The following is a 17,653-nucleotide window of genomic DNA, read 5'->3' on the forward strand; positions in this document are numbered from 1 at the left end:
TGCAACCCCAGAATGAGATGGATCAGTGGAGGGGTAGAGAGAGAAACAGCTGAATGACAGAGCAAGAGTAGTAAAATGTTATCCAGTCTAGGTGGTGGCTGTGTGAGTGTTCCCTTGTAAATTTCTTTGATCTTTCCTGTTTGTTTTAAAATTCCCACAGGTAAGTGCTGAAAATATACTTTAAAAAAAAAAAAAAAAGGTTGCTGTGGACTAAAATAGGAGGAATGGAGTCCCAGTGGTGAAACAGCATGATGTTAAGAGTTGGGTCAGCTGAAAAGCCGGGGCATATCACACCAAAGTAGGTCTCTCTTGTGTGTGTGCTTAAAGAAACAAGATATAGGAAAATCTATGGGTCAGTTCTTCCCATCATCCCTAATGTCACAATCATGCAGTATGTCCTATCTGTTTGATTACTAACTGAAAGAAGACTCTAGAACACCAAATCAACCTGATCATTTTAATTGTCTTCTTCTGAAAGTATTACCAGTTAACCAAAGTGCATGAAAACAGCTTATTTGATACAATGGAATATCCTTTCATTTTTGTGCTCTGTCAGTAGTTATCTCCCAGGAATGTTCATCAGAATGGGATGTCTTACTTTTTGTTGTTAAAGTATTATCCTGGGGGCACCTGAGTGGCTCAGTGGGTTGAGCCTCTGCCTTCGGCTCAGGTCATGGTCTCGGGGTTCTGGGATCGAGCCCCGCATCGGGCTCTCTGCTCAGTGTCCCCACTGAGCTTCCCCCTCTCTCTACCTGCCTTTCTGCCTACTTGTAATCTCTCTCTCTGTCAAATAAACAAATAAAATCTTCAAAAAATTAAGTATTATCCTGGCAATGCATAGTATATTACACTAAGTATTCTGCTACATGTTTTGTGCCTCATATCCCTGGACAGTGTTCCATGTCAATACATATAAAACACATCTTCTGTAAAATGGGAACAGGATAGTTGTGAAGGCTAATTTAGTAAATAACTTACAAATAACCTAGAACAATGTCTGATACATGGTAATTGTTTAGTTAATATTAACTATTTTATTCCATTGGACAGGTGTTCCATAATTTGTATAATTTATTGATGTGCTGGTAGGTTGCTGCCCTTTTTTCCTTATTTAGTACAAATAATATGGAATTGAAAAATCATATACATGTATCTTGATACATATAAATATTACTTGGATAAATTCCTAGAAATGGAGCTACTAGATCCCAGGAAATGTACCCTGTGCCAGTCATATATTTATTTCTCTCAACAAAGCCCATCCTCCCATACTTTGCTTTGTGACCCTGGGGTGGGAATTTATAAACTGCCTTTCCCAAGCTGCCTTGCCAGCTGACTTCTTTTTTGGTTTCATCCGGGAAGATACTGCCTAATCAACCTCCAAAATGGTTGCTTCAGTTTGAATTCCCACCAACAGTGTATGAAAGGGCCTCTTTCTCGTTTTATGGAGTGTTTTGTTGTTTTCTTTAATACAACCTTAGGGCCCCCATCCAGACCTTCTGAGTACGAATCTGGAGGGGTGGGGCCTGGACATCTGTGTTTTTCTAGGAGCATCACAGGTGATCAGCACGGCCAGAGAAGAACACTGTTCTAGAGCTTTGATTCCCAAAGTGTGCTCCCTAGATCACACCTGGGAGTTTGTTAGAAATGCAGGATCTCAGAAACTGCATTTTAACAAGCTCCCCAAGGAACTCACATGCACATTAAAGTTTGAGAAGAACTGCTCTATAAAGGATGCTCTCAGATGAGCAGCAACACAGCCAGATTTTGTGGGACCTAAAGCTTGCATCATTTGGGAAACCTTTTTTTTTTTTTTAAACCAAAAGAGAATACAAAATTACAAATAAAAATTGAGTACAAATTGAATATTTATTTACAATGAAGAAATAAATCATAATAAAATACTAATTTCCAGGAGTTTAAAAAGTCACAAACATCACAGAATCCAGGGGGGAAATGATAAAATATGTTTACAAGTGAACTGATAGCACACATCTTTATTATTTTTCTAAATTTTTGGCCATTTCATTACATGATAAGCAATGGTTCCTGTCATCTTTCTACCTATAGAGAGAGGGAAAACATAATTCAATCTGCAAGAAATAGTTTTTTATTATTGATCATTTAGGGAAGTTTTCCTCAGCTTCCAACTTGTTCAATGTCACATCAGATTTTCAGAGTTTTGTCAAATCTGGGATAAGCTCTATCCAGTTTCCTTCAGCTGTGAACTAGAAGACTCACGGCATTTCAGGTTTCTTGTGCAATGGTTAATTTTAAATACCCTTTTCATCAATGATACTCATTAACCTTTTTGTAGTCCGTGTCCTTAAGTGGAACGTTACATTTTCCTTCTGCTTTGCCATCGCTTGTCCTGGAATGTCCCAATTCACACAAATTTCCTTCTTCAGTTATCATTTTATCTGTATTTTCTTTGCTATCATGCTATTTCTTGTCTTCATGGTTTTTTAAAGTTTATTTACTTGTTTTAGTGATCTCTACACCCAATGTGGAGCTCAAACCCATGACCCCAAGATCAAGAGTACATGCTCCTCTAACTGAGCCAGCCAGATGTCCCTTGTCTTTGTGATTTTGGCCATCAGAATTTTTAGCTTCTGTTGTGATCAAGTAAAAAACATTTTGAAGTTTCTGCTAGTGTTCTTCATTTCAGTTTAGAGTTTCTTCCCTTCATACTTGAATTTGAGTATAATCAACCATTCTGAAAATTGATACAAAATTAATCTGAAATTAAGACATCTACAAGAGTATGTCAAATACATTTTTAAATTGTGTCTACAATATATTGAGCTACATAATAGAAAAACCAAATTACTCTTCTCCTACATCAATTGCCTTACTGATGAATATAGGAGCTCTGTCACTAGAACCTTTGTTTCTTTGAAGCTTTTTAATGCAGTGTATCAATATTACATGCCTTGTCATCTAAAACCAGCAGAATTCATCTAGACAAGATGAGTCATCTATGCTAAGAATTATTTTGAGATGCATAAAACCTGCAACCTCACAGACTTACTATTTCTAGTACTATTAAAGGTTTTCGCTCCTACAAATGCGGACATTCTGGTAAATTCTACTTTGAGCCCTTTTCATAAAAAAAGAGAGAGAGAAAAAAAAAAAACAACAACAACAGTGTGTTTATAATGGTATATGCTGCATTACTGAGTATTTTCTTGATGGAAGAACACTTCCTTTCTTTCTTTTTCTTTCCTTTTTTAGGCATCCTGTAGAATCAAATCCTCCATTTACCTTTACATGTTTGATGATTGCAAGACACAGACCACCTTCTGGCTCTGCACATTCCAAGCATTGTCTCCCTCCCCTTCTCCCCCTGCTTCCAGGGCCAGGTATTGTAGGAGCATTTCATTCCATGACACCATGTGTGGCTTTGTATCTTCATGCCACAGTAGGTGGTAGAAATATTCGTGGAAGCCATACTTACATGAGAAAGGCAAACAACAGGGGAACTACCATAAAGACCTATCATTAAACTCAAAATCAACATATCCCCAACTCAGCTTCCCTTTATCTGGATCCAAAAAATGCCTGCCATCTCTTCAAGGTCCCCCAACATCTAGGGAATTGTAATGAAGTTGGGGAGGGGTAGAAAGAGGCCGCTGCCTTAGCCGATTTCAGCCAAAATATCTTTCTTTTGAAACTTTACAAAAATTTATGGCCATGTAATAGACTTTGACAGGGCCCCTCCTGGGGCTTTTGAAAGGAATTATGCAAGAAAAGATTCCTGAAACTTAAGCGTCATTAAGGTCATGGTCCATCTGTCCCTGCAGAGGACCACATAGGATCAAAATGACAAAGCAGAGAAATGTCTTCAAAGATCCCTAGTAGAGGCTCCTTGTTACAAATACTGGGAAACTGAGGCCCTCAGAGGTTGTGTCACTTCCTCAGGACCACACTTACTGCCCTATTTGCCACACACCGGCACAGGATCTCAAGAGATACCTTCCAATAACCATCTCATGTAAACATCTGGAACCAGACGCCTCAGGGCTGGGTAGCCAAAAGCCTTCCCTGCCTTATTTCATCCAGTTAGTAACAGAGTCAGGACCAGAAACTTGACCCCACATCCAGTATTCTTTCTCTGGAGTGCTTCTAACTTTGTGATTGTTCCCCTGAAGATCTCCAGACTCTGATTCCCCTGAAAAGCTTTAGTCTTTGGGAGCTAAATTGATGCCCAGTGTGTACTAAAGGAAATAAATCATTAGAAGAGGTGTCACTCCAGATTTCATTTAGGCAAAGCAGCAAATAAATACCCCCCACTCTGTGATCAGTCTCACAGCCTCTCACAAGGTACTTGCCAACAGAGATATTTTGCTGACCCATTGAAGCTCACGTGACAAAGAAAAAAAAAAAAAACCCTTCCATAAAGTCATAGTCACAATGTATATATTAACGAGACGTGGTTTAGTACCAAATAGGCATTCTCTGCCCCAAAGACAGAAGGATTACTGAATGCTGATACTGACGCTAATGTTCGTCTATTACAAGTGTTTCACGCTGTGGCTCTATTCTGATTTGTGCCTTGAGATAAAGATTTAATATCCCTCATTTAAATTACAGTATCTATTGGATTTTTATGGGCTGCAGTATGCTCCTATACTAACATTTCAACACAGTCATTTCCACCCAAAGATTTATTTGATCTGACAAGTCACACACGTCACACAATTAAAACAACTGAAACATCAGCTCTGTGGGCTACATTCTATTGTCTTTATGCATACAACAATTATTTTTTTTTAAAGATTTTATTTATTTATTCGACAGAGAGGGATCACAAGTAGGCAGAGAGGCAGGCAGACAGAGAGAGAGGAGGAAGCAGGCTCCCTGCTGAGCACAGAGCCCAATGCGGGACTCAATCCCAGGACCCTGAGATCATGACCTGAGCCAAAGGCAGCGGTTTAACCCACTGAGCCACCCAGGCGCCCACAACAATTATTTCTTGAATGCCCCCTCTGTGACAGAAGCTGTCACAAGTGGGAAATAGGAGAGGCATGTGACATTGAAGGGGGATAGAAAGATGGATACAAATATATGTCCCCATGGAATTCCTAGACAAGTAGGAGAAATAGACACCTGGCAGCCCAAAATTTACAATGCAGCATGGTAGAGTCTGAGACCACAGAGGAAGAGAATATATTTTTGATCAGGGGAGAGGGAAATATGACAACTTTGAGAGCTGACATTTGAGGGAGTTCTCAAAAGACAACATTGACCAGAGAGCACAGAGGCAGGATATTAGACGTAGGAGGTCCAACAATGTGCAAAGTTTTGGAGATGTAAAGAAGAAGGTTTAGGAGACAACTAGCATTTGATCTGGGCTACACCCAGAGTGCCTGGGAGCCCCGAGGGAATTCCTAGAGAAAAGCTGAAATTCAAAGAGTATCAGAGCATCCTGTGTACCCTGCTAAGGAGAGAGGACTTGCTTCTGTAGAAAATAGTAAGATTTAGGCAGTGTTGTGACATCATCAGGTCTGTGTTTAAGAAAATCAAGTATAGGAGGGATGCAGTTACAATGCTGGGTGGCAAATGTCCAGGCAAGAAATAAGAGCCTGAGCTATGAAAATGCCACCACTTTAACTGGCAAAGGATCTCAAGAGGTACCTTATGATCACTACATTTGAAGGGGCACGTGTACCTGAATGTTTATAGCAGCGATGTCCACGATAGCCAAGGTATGGAAAGAACCTAGATGTCCATCAGCAGATGAATGGATAAAGAAGATGTGGTATATATAAACTAAGGAATACTATGCAGCCATCAAAAGAAATGAAATCTTGCCATTTGCAACAACGTGGATGGAACTAGAGGGTATTATGCTGAGCAAAATAAGTCAATCAGAGAAAGACAATTATCATATGATCTGAGGAATTTGAGAGGAAAGGCAGGGGGTTGTGGAGGGTAGGGAAGGAAAAAGTGAAACAAGATGGGATTGGGAGGGAGACAAACCCTAAGAGACTCAATCTCAGAAACTGAGGGTTGCCGGGGGAAGCGGGGGACAGGGAGAGGGTGTTTGGGTTATGAAACTGGGGAGGGTATGTGCTATGGTGAGTGCTGTGAAGTGTGTAAGCCTGCTGATTCACAGACCTGTACCCCTGGGGCTAATCATACATTATATATTAATAAAAAGGGAGGGGGTTAAAAAAAAAAAGAGGTATCTTCCGATAACCTTCTCATGTAAACATCCGTAACTAGAAGCATCAGGGTTGGGTAACCAGCCTCAAGCCCTGCCCGCCTTCTTTCATGCAGCAAGCTATTATTTACAACATAAAGTTCTCAGACCACTTCTGTAAGAACACAGGTGTCTGGAGGACCCAGATCTGATCTCTTCCTCCTCCCCCAGCCTAATGATCTCATGTGCCATCCACTTCGGTTTTACTTTTTCCCCCATCGAGGAGGCTGGATCTAAGTGGGCCAGTAAGTCTGATTCATAGACACAACAATGATGTAAGAGGCTTGGGACCTCAGTCTCAAATCTCCTCCCTTTTAGGCCAAATAGGAAAATAGAGAAATGCACTGACCCAGTTGGAAAGAAAGTATCAGCTTATTATTAAGCCGCCATCACCCAATAACACCCCAAATGCAGAGTTCACTGGTAAAAGGTAACTGAGGAAAAAAAGGCTATAGTTTAGGACAAATGGGGCCTCTGCTCCCATCCCAAATGCATACATGGGGGCCCAAGCTCTCAACAGGCCCATGATGAATGAGCCCTCAGAGCTGACAGCAAGTTCACTCCCTCAGCCATCAGAAGGGCTGAGGTCTGCAGTAGGCAGCGGAAAAAGGGAGAGTTTCCTACGGCTTCCCCTGCTCCGGGGGGGGCGGGGGGGGGCTGGTGGTGAAGAGAGCCCTTAGCTCTTGCGTCTAGTCAGTGAAAGCCTAAGGAGAAGCCAGAGGTGTTGCCTTAGTCACAACCATCCTTGTCCCTCAGTGGCCAAGGAGGTCCCAGAAAGAGGATGCAGCAAGGCAGAAACAACCCCCTGCACAGTGAGAGGGGCAGAAATATTTGGTGAGAGGCAGTTTGCCAAATAAAACACAAAATGCAGAATGCCTGGGCAGCTCAGGTGGTTAAGTGTCTGCCTTTGGCTCAGGTCATGATCTCCGGTCCTGGGATCAAGCCCCGCATCAGGCTCAGCAGGGAACCTGCTTCTCCCTCTCCCTCTGCAGCTTCCCTTGCTTATACTCTCTCTCTCTCATACACTGTTCCTCCCAAATAAATAAAATAAAATAAAAATTTTAAGTGATTTTAAAAAATAAAATAAAATACAGAATGCCCAGTTAAATTTGTATTTAGGACAAACAACAAATAGCCTTGCAGCATAAGAACATCCCAAGTAGGGACCCTGGGCGGCTCAATTGGTTAAGCATCTGCCTTTGGCTCAGGTCAGGATCCCAGGATCGTGATGGGATCCCACATCAGGCTCCCTGCTCAGCGGGAAGCGTGATTCTCCCTCTGCCTGCAGCTCCCCCTTGCATGTGCGCACACACTCTCTCTCTCTCATTCTCACTCTGACAAATAAATAAATAAATAAATAAATAAATAAATAAAATCTTAATTTAAAAAAAAAAGAACGTCCCAAATATATCGTATGGGACATGCACTAAGAAATGTGTTGTCCGTGTGGAACTGGACACTCTACACTTCCATCTGATAAGTCTCGTCCCCAGTGGAAGAGTCTTCCTTGGTGGCGGAGATACATCCCCACCTCTGCTTGTGAAGCCCAGGGCTCTGGCCATGGAGAACTTTCCCATCACGCAGTCCATCAGCTGACATTTGCTCGTGATGAGAGCGAGGAGGCCCAGAGAACTGCGAGAACCGGCCCCCAGTCCCGCTGCTCATGGAGGGCAGACCAGGCAGCAAGATACACCCACAGATCCCGCCACCGGGTTCTTTCTCTTTGGTCACCGCAAGTCCCCTTTGTCCCTTGGCTCACCATCTCCTGGATTAGCTGAATATTCCCTCAGGGCAAACAGAATTATTTTGTCCTACCTTCTCGCAATGCCTATTGCGATGCTTTACGAGCCCCACAGCGTCCTTGGTACCGTGGAGTGGCGGGCCATGTCACTAAGTTACCTGGACAGCTGCCACCTCTCCCCATCGGCCACCTCCCTTGAGGTGCAGCTGCCCCGAGGGCTGCTGGGAAGCTGGCCCAGCCTCCAGCCAGGTGTGAAAATGGTCTGAGCCCTCTGGACAGGCCATGAAGTACCACCCTCCCGGTAACCGACGGCCTTGCGGTGGGGACATCCTCTCTGCGGGGGTTAGCCTTCAAGGAAAACGCAGCTACCTTTCAGGAAAGGCAGTCTTACTTGCATCAGGAGCTTCATCCTCCTCCCCAGCAAACCTCTGGCCAGAGCTGCCAGCAAAGAACCAGCTGGACTTTGAGGATTTCTTTCTCTCCTTTCCCTTACCTCCCTCTTGTGGACAAGCAGGCACGCAGTTAGCACAAAGGCGGTGAAGGAGAGGAGACCACCACCAGCGGCACAGCCAGGCTGAGGTCTCTGCCACACCCAGCCTTGTGCAGCAGCGGGATGCTGACAATTTGATCTTCCCCGAGGCGACCTTCCCCGCCCACCACCACTTCTCACAAATCACACCACACTGTCCTCTCCTTGTTCCCAGCACGGGTGTGGGGGGGGGTCCCATGCTCTCATGACTGAGCCAGCCAGATGCCCCAAACACAGGCTTAACCAGGATGCCCACATGCTTTGTGAGGCTAGTAATAGCATTTATTTAGTGCTTAGTAAGTACAAGCTTCTTTTTGCTAATCTTCACAGCAAGCCACTGAGGCTCTGAGGCTTGTGCCCATTTTACAGATGAGGAAACTGAGGTTGGGAACCATTAAACAACACACAGAAGCTTTTCCTCTAAGTGGCAGAACTGGGATTCAGACTCAGAAAATTCTGATACGAGACTCTAGAAAGTCCTCCCCAAAAGAGGACTTTCTGCAGTAATGGAAATGTTCTGTGTCATCCAGAATGGGAGGCAGTAGCCACACACAGCTCCGGAGTGTTTGAAATGGAACTACAGCAACTAAATTTCAAATGTTATTTAATTTTATTTATTTCTAACGTCAATAGACACGGATGACTCGTGGCTCTTCTGTTGAACAGCACGGCTTAGACTATAAACCCCTCTGTTATTCTAACTACTCACTTTCCTCTTCCCTACACGCATACGTCCATGCCTACCCTGAGTGGGTTAGGGAGATATTCGGTTCACATCATTCCCTCGGCCCTCTCTTCACAAAGTAGACTCCAACTAGAAAATTGATAATGGACGTGTGTATGTCCTTGTTGACACTATAAGGCAAGGAAAAGCAAATTGATGACATAAAAGACAGGAGCTCTTACCTTCCCTCTCCTAGTGACCAGTCACATAATTTCTCTGGGCCTCAGGTTCTGCCTCTTTACAAGGACAGAGCTGTACTCCAGGATCCCAAAGCTCACTTCCAGTTTTCACCTTCTGCAAGTGGAAAGGGCTTCCAGAAGCCCTCTCTGGCTCTCAGGGTGGTACATTTAAACCAGGCACCCCAGGTGATGAGTCTGGCACCAACAGTGATTACCTAGAGGAACAGTCAGCGAGCATGCTTGATTGTGCACATCTAACACTCCATAATATATGGGGTTCTTTTTTTAGAACCCTAATCAGAGACTCCATTTACATAATTAACATCTTTAGGAATAATTGCAAATGACACATCTGTTCACTATCACCTCCTTGGCAAACTATGTGTTATAAACACAGTTTCTTGAACTCTGTAAACAGTTGGTGCCTGTCCTTTGCTTTTCGTGTGCATCACTTTCCATCTTGGTGAGAACCCTGCGTGACCTAAGCCTGCATGGTTCCACCCCTTCTGCCCATGGTACTCAAACCAGAGCAGGACCTGCTTGCAATGACTAGCTGTCCTGACTGGCTACAGAGCATGAGCTCTTGACGTTGGCTCCCCAGACCAAGTCTTCAGAGGAATCACGAAATGTGATGAAATTCTACATGTCTATGGTTGTGCATGTCCATTCTGGGGACAGGGTTCATGGCTTTCAGTAGAGTTTCAGTGGCTTAGAGAAATGGGCCATAGACTGCAAGTGCCCATAGTGAGCCTGGACCCTCTCTGTTCCCAGAAAGCATGGTTCCTTTTTGGAAGTAAGGCCAGCTTTATGTGGGGCCTCACATGGGATATAATATAATGGAATCAAGAAGGCTACCCAGGCTTCTCAAACTTTAATGCGCATATGTATTAGTTGGGGATCTTGTTAAAATGCAGAATCTGATTCAGTAGTTTGGGGATGGGCCCAAGATTCTCCTGGTGGCCCAGCACACACACTAGGAGTAACAAGGCACTAGACCAAAACCACGTCGGCATCCTCTCCCCTCTCCTGCATCTTCGTGCCGTGTAACTACTTATGATGATACTTAATTTCCTGAGATATATATAGCCCTGGGTACACTTTATTCCTGACTAGGACTTTCTCCCCAACTAATTTATTGGTTGCCTTGCTCTAGTGAACTAAGCTGAACAACTTGGAATCCACAAGGGCCCCCTTTATCCTTTTCCTTTCCAGACTAAGTCAGGCACAGCCCTGGTCAGCTCATTAGTTTTATTTCCCTTCAGCCCCACACTGGCCCAATTTAGCCCTTCAGAATGAGGTTGTTTCCCACAAATGGCATTCCTAGCTCAAACAGAACTCGGACAAAGTAAGTTGTTCCATCTACGTACCCTAAATGTGAGTTTCCTTTGACTCATCCCAATAAATGTTTTGTTTCCCCAATACTCGCTAAAAAAGCATGGGACCCTGATGCTTATTTTGAACTAAGACGGTATTCATCTGAAGGGAGAAGGCTCTGGGTGGTCTATATGAAACAGGTTGCCCAGGGAAAAAGTGAGGACCCCTTCACTAATCTTATTCAAGGTGAACAATAGCAGAGATGCCATAGAAAGGATGGAGTGATGTAGTACACTGAAAAATATGGCCACAATATTGTGCGACAACTCTCCTCATGGGGTAGAGTCTGCTTCTCTGCCTTGAGCTTGGGCTGCATCTTGTTTTCATCAATCAAATGTGGCAGAAGAGTTCCAGAGCCCAGCCCTCAAGAAGCACTGGCGCTTCCTCCCTCTGAAATGCTGAACACCATGTAAGCAACCCAGTCTAGCCCACTAGGAGGGGAGCTGCATGGAGAAAAATGAGGCACTGCAGGCCACAGTCAGGACCATCTTCCAGAACATGGGTGAGGCCACTTTGGTTCCCCAGTTCAGTACAGCCACTTATGTGAGCCCTGGGGGAAAACAGCAGAGAAACCACACAGCCAACCGAGAATGGTGGGAAAAAATACATCACTGTCCTCCATCAGAAAGGCTGAATACCCAACTTTTGTAGCAACATGGACGGGACTGGAAGAGATTATGCTGAGTGAAATAAGTCAAGCAGAGAGAGTCAATTATCATATGGTTTCACTTATTTGTGGAGCATAACAAATATCATGGAGGACAAGAGGTGTTAGAGAGGAGAAGGGAGCTGGAATAAATTGGAAGGGGAGGTGAACCATGAGAGACTATGGACTCTGAAAAACAATCTGAGGGGTTTGAAGTGGCGGGGGGGTGGGAGGTTGGGGTACCAGGTGGTGGGTATTATAGAGGGCACAGACAGCATGGAGCACTGGGTGTGGTAAAAAAAATAATGAATACTGTTTTTCTGAAAATAAATTAATTAATTAAAAAATATATATCACTGTCGTTGTAAGTCACTACATTCTTTTCATAGGTAGCTTTTATTAGATTTAAAAACTTCATTTCTATTTTGAATTAGCAGGATCTTTTTCATAGTGAATAGCGGTTGAGGGTGATCAAATCGAAGTGACTACATTTTGAGATGGTTAGTTATACAACAGTAGATAACCGAAACGGGTGGGATGCTCACATAGACCATCTGAAGACTCTTTAAATGTGATTCTGTGTTTTAAGTAATGTTGGGCAGGGGGAGGAAGGGGTGGGCAGTAGATTAAGCTCCAGTCAAGCTTGTTCTTCTGTGTCTCTACAACTCTGTTCTCCATTCACAAGTGTGGTTTCTGCACAGGCTTTTGTTGCCAACCTACCCTGTGAGAGAAACAATGAATGTCTTCCCCCACCAAAAGGCAGCTTCCGATCTTTAGTGATGCTAATAGAACAGGGTGTCCTGCTTGAACTGCCCCAAGGATTTAGATAGGCTCCAAGAAACAAGAAGGTCCCATCTCCCCACCAAGGTCCCATCTCCCCACCGCCACAAAGTGCTATTCCTGCAGGCTTTGAGATTTAGAGTGCAGCCGTGGGGTGCCTCGGAGAAGAGCTGGGAAAGCGAGGTGACAAAGGCAAGGATGGGTTAGTGTCCCCCGCACCTTGACTGCAAATCCATTGCAAAGGACTAATTTAAAATCTCATTAAAAAAAAAAAAAAAAAAGGAATGGTGCCAGAAGCTGAAGGAAGAACTTGAGGAAATCTAGGCACATACACTCTGCCTCAGAGCCCAGGAGACTGAGCTGGGGACAGGATGTCTCCCTTCCTCACCCTGCCCCAGCTCCCGTGGGCAGACCCCAGCAGCTTTGGCTTCCTATGAGGAGAAAACTATGGATGGACGTACCGCGGTCCCATCAGCCAACCCACACAAGGATAAGGGCCCCGGACAAAGGAGTCAATGCACAAAATGAGCAGCCAAGAGATGCCAACTCTTTGGGGAACCTCCTGGAGACAAAGAGGAGAGCCTCTGGGGAGAAGGCGAGGGGGTCTAGGGTGAGCACATGAGGCTCCGTCTATAGCATCCGTGAATGTGTCCACACATAGACTCCCAGGCTGGTTACACAGCCAAATTAAAATCTTCTTCAGTTTCTCTTCCTGATTGTCAGAGATTCCCAGACCTGCACCAGATACTCCGATCTCATCCAGGTGCTTCGTACATCCTCCCTTTCTGAAGAGCTGCTCTCCTACAGGTGTTTTAGGTTATGTACACACTGAAGCTAATATCCTCAGCTGGGTTGATATTTCAACAAAGTTTTAAAATAAAGTTAGGGAATGAAAGTTTGGAGCTCAGAGGGGTAACTTAGGACTTCTTATCCAGCTACTTGCCTATTGTTATTTATGGAATATGGAGAGATATCATATACAGACAGAGAGAATATAGATATATAGATACATGGTATCTATATATGGTAATCCACGGACTATTTTACCTTAAGTAGGATACAGATTGCATTATATTCTTATTTCAAGAGGAGAAATCATGTATATAATGGACCAGGTTACAGAGAATAAACCAATTGGCCCGATTCAACTAGTTTTTGTTACATCTTGCTATATTGATTTCCTACAGCTTATTCCTTTTTAGTCATTAGGAGAATGCCATACAAACTGTTTTGTTGTTGTTGTTGTTGTTGTTTTAAGATTATGTATTTATTTGTCAGAGAGAGCGCGCGCGCGTGCACAAGCAGGGAGGGATGGCAGGCAGAGGGAGAAGACTCCCCAGGAGGAGGAAGGAGCCCAATGTAGAACTCAATCTCCAGACCCTGGGATCATGACCTGAGCCGAAGGCAGACGCTTCACCGACTGAATCACCCCAGGTGTCCCCATACAAACTGTTTTTCAGTGCCCAGTTTAACAATTTGGTAATAGCTAATAATATTGAAGAAAAGCTTCCTCTGTTACCCCACAATTCTACTCTGAGGTTGTATCTTAGGCTATATACCCTAAAGAGAAAATCTCATACTTGGGTCTGAGGACACCTCAACAGGAATATGCATCATAGCATTGTCTGTGGTAGGGAAGAGTATGTTTATCAATAGGGGAGAATGAAATAAATTTGGAAAGCAATACAATGCCACAGTTAAAATACTTGAACTAGACCTACCGATATCAGGATGGATAAATTGCAATATGATGTCAAATATAAAAAATTCAAAATGATACTTATAGGAAAACCACAAGAGTTAATATTAAAAGCTCATCTCCAAAGAGAACTACATATTCTTTCTGTATGTATTCTACATAGCAAAATTTTAGTGAACAAGAAAGATAAAATCTGGTGTTGTGATAACAGTTCTCTCTGGAAAGAAAAAGAAGAACACAGTGGAGTAGAAATACAGAGATCTGGCTACACAGCTAGATTTTATTTCTAAAGAAGAAGGAGAGAGATATGAAGAAGGAAAAAGAGAAGGTAGGGAACCAAAATCAATATGGCAAAATGGCAAATCTCCGTAGTTAGTACCTGAATATCAGTTACATTCTTTTTCAGTTTCCTTGTCTATTTAAACTCTTTCCTTTTTTAGGGGCACCTGGGTGGCTCGGTTGTTAAGCGTCTGCCTTCAGCTCAGGTCCTTATCCCTGGGTCCTGGGATCAAGCCCCACATCAGGCTCCCTGCTAAGCAGGAAGTCTGCTTCTCCCTCTCCCACTCCCCCGCCTGTGTTCCCTCTCTCACTGTGTCTCTGTCAAATAAACAAGCAAAATCTTGAAACTCTTTCCTTTTCTTAAGTTTAAAGATAACGGACAAATTACCAGCAAAGGGTCTTCATTCCCTCTGCTTTGATACTAGAGGAACTTCCCGGGTTTGCTAATGCTCCAGGTACAAGAAAACGCATCCTTGGTTTACACGCCACTTCTCACCTCTTCTCATTCTCATACCATTTTTCCTTACTCTTATTTACATGCTTTGCCTTTGGTTGCTCCCCAATGACATTAGCCCCAGGAGACAGGATAAGAAGGAGAGAGGTTGGAAACACAAAAGCCAAGCCCTTGTAAGACACGAAGAAACACTTACTCAAGACAGCCCACGGTGGAATGCTCAGACACAAGTCATTTAGCCAGCCGACAGGAGGAACAATTACTGCTGGCTTAAAAGATTGGTTGATTTCTCCGGCGTCTATTTGCCTGCAGTTCTGGCTCCCTGACAAATCAAGTCAGATCAATTTGTACCCTAAAGAGTAAATGGGAGGATGTGATTATTTTCCGGTTCAATAGAAAAGCATTTCATTTCAAAGGGCTGCTGCATAGTATTTCTTTTTGACATTCACTAGGAACAGGTCAAGTCCCTAGAGAGTAAATACGGGTTCTCAGGAGGACAGCCCTGCGGTGCTGCTCACCTAAGCTTTGGGAACAGAGGCAGGATGTGAAGGTGAACAGAATGCATTCTCCTCTGAGAGAGAAGGCTCTGCGTACCCTACTGCCTACTCGGTCCAGGCGGTTGTAACAAAATACAATAGACGATGTGGCTTATCAACAACAGAAATGTACTGCTCACAGCTCTGGAGACTGGAAGTCTGAGGTCAGGGTGCCAACATGGCGATGTTCTGGGAAGTGTGCTCCTCCAGCCCTCTGATGGCTCTCTTCTTATTGCCTCATCCCACAGCAGAGAAGAAAGCTAGCCAGCTCTCTGGGCTCTTCCTAAAAGACCACGAATCCCATTCCTGAGGGCTCCATCCTTATGATGGAATCGCCTCCCAAAGGCTTTACCTTCAGATACCATCACACTGGGATTAGGTTTCAACATAAATATTTTGGAAGGACACACATATTCGGTCCATCACACTCATGTTTAAGGAATATGTTTCTTGGATCCTGAAAGGAGTGAGTCTGTAAGAGTTAACAAAAACGTGTTGAAGATTCAAGAGGATGGAAACCTAATTCTACTAGTGGTCAAATCAAGATCTAAAAAATTACCCCCGAAAAACAGAACCGAAAAAGCAGACATGAACCTCTGAAGAACAAGAGGGAAACAGAGGGGAGAGAATATTCACACCAGTTTGGTCCTTGACACTTCGATACACTTTACTTGCCTGGTAAGAGATTGGTTCACTGAGACATGGTGTTGGGATGGAAGCCAAGTGAGAGAACCTTGGTTGGTTCTGGGTTCCTGTGACTGAGGGCTTCCCCTTGCCCTCTGCCTTCTCAGAGGTTATCTGACCCCTGAACTCAATCTTCAGGGTCAGCTTCAACCCCTGCTCCTGCACTGTTTTCATTCCCTCACCGCACTGATGTTATAGCCGACATGGAGGTATTAGAATAATGTCACAGAAACATGTGGGCTTTGGGGACAGGCTGCTCGGGTTCAGTTCTCAGCTTTGTGGTTTATGAGTTGTGAAACCTCGACGAATGACGTCAGCTTCGATTCCTTCATTCTGTAACACAGGAACAAGAATAGCCCTTTCTTCACAGGCTTGTTACAAAAGACAGTGGGTATAAAGCTCTTACACAGTCCCTGCTATAGATCGAACACTCTGCAGATGTTCATTATAATTATTGCTGTTATTATCTACCACCTTGGGTATGTGATGCTGTTGGACTTCCTATGAAAGACTTCAAGATTTTTAAATCCAAATTTAGTGAGAATATGTCTATGACATGAGCATCAGGTCTGTTGGTCACAGTGAGCCTCTATCCTTAAGGGTGAGCTAGAAGTTTCCTCTAGGTCATTGTTAGCCGCCATGGAATTTTCATCCTTTTTACATCGATCGCCATGGCAATCAGATATTTACCAATGCTCCCCATCTCCACAACCTCTACGTGAGGTCAGTTTATTCACGAAAACCATAGTGTAGCAATGTACAAGAAGTCAGAAGGCCAGAGTTTGGGCTCTTTCCATGGCAATAACCAGTTGTGTGGGGGAGAGTTTTATCTATCATCTCTGCCTCTTGGTTTCCACAACTATAAAGTGAGGATCGTTTTTCATGTTCTATTCACTTCACCAGGTTGTGGAAAATTGAAAACACGAATGCGAAGGTATGTTGGCTTCTAAAGGGTGAAGATGAAATGTAAGAGATCATTGTTGGCTGGTCATCTATATTCTGCCATCTGCGTGTCCTAGAATGCATGAACCCAACAGAGTCTAACACAGTAATGTCTAGAAAGCAGGAAGTACATCTACCAAAGACTGCTTAAACAAGCCTCATATCGGAAACAGCACGTTTTTACAACTAGGCACTTCATATATATTGTTGATAATACTGGGTCCCTGAATCCAGTTTAAAGCTCTTCAGTATAAACTCTAGCGTCTATCAGTAAACTGATCATGGCTGCCCCATACTACATACACTTAGCAAATGAAAAGCCTTCCATCCTAAAACAAGAAACTGACGGAGCACACTTTCTGGCAGGTTTATAGTATTTGCATCTGAATTTTATTTTTATTTTTTAACATTTTCTCTTTTTTTGACAGATAGAGATCACAAGTGGGCAGAGAGGCAGGCAGAGAGAGGGGGGAAGCAGGCTCCCTGCTGAGCAGAGAGCCCGAAGCAGGGCTCGATCCCAGGACCCTAGGATCATGACCCGAGCCAAAAGCAGAAGCTTTAACCCACTGAGCCACCCAGGCGCCCCTGCATCTGAATTTTAAATGTCTCTTTTCATCAAGGAATGGTAAGGGACAAATAAATTTTCAGTTTGTTTCTTTTTAATAATACAATTGTTAAGTATTAACCAATTTTGTGTTTCCTGACTCTATGGAGAAACTCCCTAGAACCATAGCCAAGCCCGTTAAAAACTTTGCAGCAGCAGGAAATGGCTGTGAATATTTTCTTTGGACCACTATTAGGACTGGGCTCACACCTACTGCTACTGTTATCTGATGCATGGTCCCAACAGAAATGATGTTCACAAAGTAAATTGTAAACAG

This window comes from Mustela putorius, unplaced genomic scaffold (genome assembly GCF_011764305.1).
Source record: "Mustela putorius furo isolate JIRA1106 unplaced genomic scaffold, ASM1176430v1.1 tig00000281_pilon_pilon_pilon, whole genome shotgun sequence".
Taxonomy (NCBI): Eukaryota; Metazoa; Chordata; class Mammalia; order Carnivora; family Mustelidae; genus Mustela; species Mustela putorius.